Genomic DNA, 4,499 nt, shown 5'->3' on the forward strand with positions numbered 1-4,499 from the left:
GAACGATTAGTAATATAGGAAATCATTTTTAAATTTTTGGTATATTTAGCTAACATAAAAATGCTGTAAGTGTCAAAATAACTTCAGTGGACTATAAATTTAATATAAGAGATGCCTCAATATTGCCTAAAAAAAAAGCTTTTCATTTTTGATCATTGATCTCTTTGTATCCCTGTTATGCAATGGAAAGTAAGTTATATAAAAGTGAAATTATTTGTTTAAAGTTATTCAGCAAATCTGAAAGAATTAATGTGATAAATCACATTTTATTAAGTATAATCATTCAATTTAGAACAAAATGGCTTTGCACTTAAATTATAGACACAACATAATTATTTTTCAGCTTTCTTTTCAAAGTGACAAACCAAATCCATTTGTATACATCTCCTCTTTCTAATATTATATTGACATGATAAAGGTAATATCCAAATAAAAATAACTCCTTGACGGCTCTGGGAAACAGAAAGTTTCATAGCCTAAAATCTTTTAGGAAGTTTTGCAAAATGAAGTTGATGGATGGGGGTAGAATTCAGTGTAGGTGTCTGCAATTCTGTACCTCCCATCCACTATGAACTTTTAGTTTTGAATTTTTATTAAGTTTATTGGGGTGACATTGGTTAGTAAAATTATATAGATTTCAAGTATACATTTCTATAATACATCATCTATATATCACTTTGTATGCTCACCACCCAGAGTCAGTTCTTCGATCACCATGTATTTGATCCACTTTACCCTCTTCTACAATCCCCCACCCCCTTACAAAGTTATTCTCTTCATTAACTTTGTTGCAGTTTCTTTTGATTTTCAACACTGTGCATATCCTCTTCCTGAAAAAATACTGGCACGTCCCAGTGTTCTTTCCTTCTCCTGTAGGGGTGTCTCCTCTGTCTTCTTGATAGTAACTTTAAAATGTTTGTTATTTTAGTGACTTACACAAGTAGCAAGTACGGGTTCTGGGGAGCTCATTTAAGGGGCTGATAGTAGGTGTGGCATTGGGGATAAATATACTAGATTACTTAACATTAGCATATTATTTCCTATTCTTAAAATTAAACAAAAACAAAAAACTGATAAAACAAACAAAGCCATACATATACGTAAAAAGCGTCACCTCATTTCCTACTGTTCTAATTCGTTCCAATATTTTCTAAGGCTATTCTAGCTTTTATAAAATTAGAATTGTTATAGAAACTAATAATATTTTAAATCTACTCCTCAAAAATTTCATAGATTTTTACCGTAAATTCTTTGTATTCATTATTCTTTAAGGGAAGTTGAAAACATTTTCAGGATTTTTTCCATTGCTATTGTTTCAATCATAATTTCTAGTATTCCTTAGGTATTTTGTTAACTCATATGTTTTTTATTAAGACATCTGTTTTATTCAAATATTTAGTTTTATTCTATTTCTCTCTCTTAGTTCAACAGATGCTTTGGAAATTATTCTATTTCCTTTCTGGCTTCTTGGAAAGAGAAAGAGTTTAATTTAATTACAGAATATTTACAAACTATATACAGTTCCTTTTTTCCTCTTATGATTTGAAAAGCTTATATCCTATTTCTAATATTTTACTATTTCTAATATTCTACTAGTCTCACATGCACACACATACACACATGCACACACATGCATTCACACAGAAAACAGTACAATTGTAGCTATGACTTTATCCCTGTGTAAAATATTATTTTATGATTATTTAGACATATCTCTTAATTAAGAAGTTTCCTAGCTTTTAAACATTTCTTTAGTCCCAATTCGCCATTCTTAAAATCTTTACTTCTGATTATTTTTTCCCATTTGTCTTGATTACTTCAATAAGTAATTGTTTTCAGAGGGTTTTATGCTCAGTACATATTTTTATGGTTTTAATAAAGTCTGAAAATAACTATACAATTAAATGGCAGTTTGGCTGATAGAGATTTTTAGCCCCACATTCCTTTTCTATATCAAATACATGCATGTGTCTTCTGGCACTTAGTTTTCTAGATAAATGTAATTTTTATCCTATTTTCTGGTTAAAAAAAATTACAGAAGCTTGTAAAATTAAAAAAAAAATAACCTTGAAACAAAACTCTTCATCTAAATTTGCTTGTATGTGGGTTTTCACCCATAAATTCTTCCTCAAACTAGGTAGTCTTATTTAATATGCATATTCAATTCCCTTCCTTAATTCAGTGAAAGATTCTATTACCTCTTGTATTATTCATTCTCCTCCATCCTCTCTGTTGTCACATTCTGGAGTTCTTAATATACGCATATTAAATCACCAGGGAGTGTTCTGATATCCATAATTATTTTCATAATACCTACACCTTTTAAATATCTTGTTTGCTTTGCAGGAAATCTTTCATTTAATTTTCCAAAAAGGGTTATTTAAATGTTCATTTCAGTGTCCTGAATATTTGCCTAGAACTTGGTTCTAAGCTGGATATTTACTTTGGACTGAATCGTTGAGCATGTTCATATCCTCTGAACCTACTTTTCCTTCATACTTATCACACTATTATCCCAGGTCTATCAGATTAAAATGTCGAGCACGCTGTACTTTCCTTCATTCACAGGATTGCTGGGTGATGGGGTGGGGTGTAGTGTTAGAGAGAACACAGTTTTATTCTCTTTCCTTTTAAGTTTCCCTATGCAAATACTGCACAATAAGTCACTCTGCTTGTACCTGAAGCCTTACTGCCAGAGGTCTTCACTGTACCAAATGAGTCGGGCTTTTCTCTAATATCCAGTGGTATTGTTTTTCTTTTAGATTGTTGTTGTTGTTTTTTCCGAGTAACAAACAGGGTGTTCAAGTATCTGTTCTTAGGTTATTTTTTATTGAAACAAATTTCCTGACAGAAGAAAATATTGTGATATTAGTTCTACCCAAATTATTTTCCTGTATTTTTTTTTTTTTCCATGTAATAAATCAAATGCCTGGCTCTTGGCAAGGAGTTCTTCCTGTACCTCTTTGGAACATCCTGCAAAGATGAGATGGGCCACTACTCAAAATTTGCTTTGAATGCTAAGACTGATGACAGCACACAAACTAAGAAGGCATAAAAATATTTATCACTTATACAGTGGGGTTTCTCTGGGACATGTAAGGAAGGCCTCCAATCTGCATTGAAGCCAATGGCTTGAAAGAGCAAGAAAAAAGAGATTGGTTTGGTGTCTTTATTGGGTTTAAGATGTGGGATCAAATTTATGGTGAGCATGGAAGGAGAACTGACGCTGGGTGGTGAACACACAATGTGATATATAGGTGATGTATTACAGAATTGTACACTTGAATCCTATGTAACCTTACTAACCACTGTCACCCCGATAAACTTTAATGAAAAAAAAAAAAAAAAAGATGTGGAACCCTGTGGGAATTGTTACACTTTGTGAATTTGAAGGTGTGTGGAGGTAGGGACGTATATGCTTTGAATCTTCCACTAGCACCAAAGTAGGAAACACCTAAGTTTTCTTCCAGTTTGCCCAGATGTGAGGCAGGACGCAGAGATAGAGGGGAGTGCCTTAAAAGCTGTCAGCAAATATCGAGATTCTAAGTCAGACACCTCATTACACCCTTCTTGTGCTTGTGTCTATTTACTTCTTTAAGGGTGGCTCTTTCCACAATACTATTACGATGGGCCTGTTTATTTGCTCCTAACTTTCTCTACACTCTAGGTTTCTTGATAGAAGGAGCTCTGCCTTGTTTACCATTATAAATCTAGGACATATTGCAGTCCTTCCCAACTGGCCTTACTGGAAAAAAATTAGGACTATTAAGTATACTTTTAATACTTAACTGCAATTGGCTGAATTACCTTTTGCTGAAATAATATTTGGTTAATGTACCCGAATTTTACTGTACTCTTTATTTAAATTGTCCTTCATTGATTTTACTTTAATGTTCTTAAACATTTTATGAATTGACAATATTTTGGGGATCATTGCCATAGTTGGGTCAAATTGAATTTTCAGAAAGGCAAATCATATCAGGTTTTTATAGGTGTTAATAAATAACCTGGCTCTTTTCCCCTTTCTTCCTTGCAACCTTCTTACCTTCTTTATTGTGTCCTTTACTCTCCTAAGACATTTATTTGTTTATTGTAGGCATTTTGAGAGTGACACGTCGATAATCTACGTGGTATTATTTGGTGTCCCACTAATTCCATGTGTCATGGGTTACAGCAACAAATAGGGAAACTATACAGTATAATAGTAATAATATCAACAACAAAGCCTTACATCCAGACAGCCTTAAATACTGACTGTGCCACACTCAGTCACATAAATCTGTTTTTAATAGGCCACTGTTTTGTGATCTGTCAAATGAAATAAGAGTTCTACGTGGTCTGCCAATTAAGTTTGCAAATTCATCCTAGAAAAAGTGTGACACAGCTCATTGTTGAATATCACTACAGTCACCTTTGACGTACTCCCCTTAGGAAGCTATGCACCAATACCAGTGCCTAGTCCACCCTTCAAAGCAATTTTGGAACATTTTCTGGAATGG

The sequence above is a fragment of the Rhinolophus sinicus genome, chromosome 15 (assembly GCF_057876585.1).
Source record: "Rhinolophus sinicus isolate RSI-liver-muscle chromosome 15, RSI-T2T, whole genome shotgun sequence".
Classification (NCBI taxonomy): domain Eukaryota; kingdom Metazoa; phylum Chordata; class Mammalia; order Chiroptera; family Rhinolophidae; genus Rhinolophus; species Rhinolophus sinicus.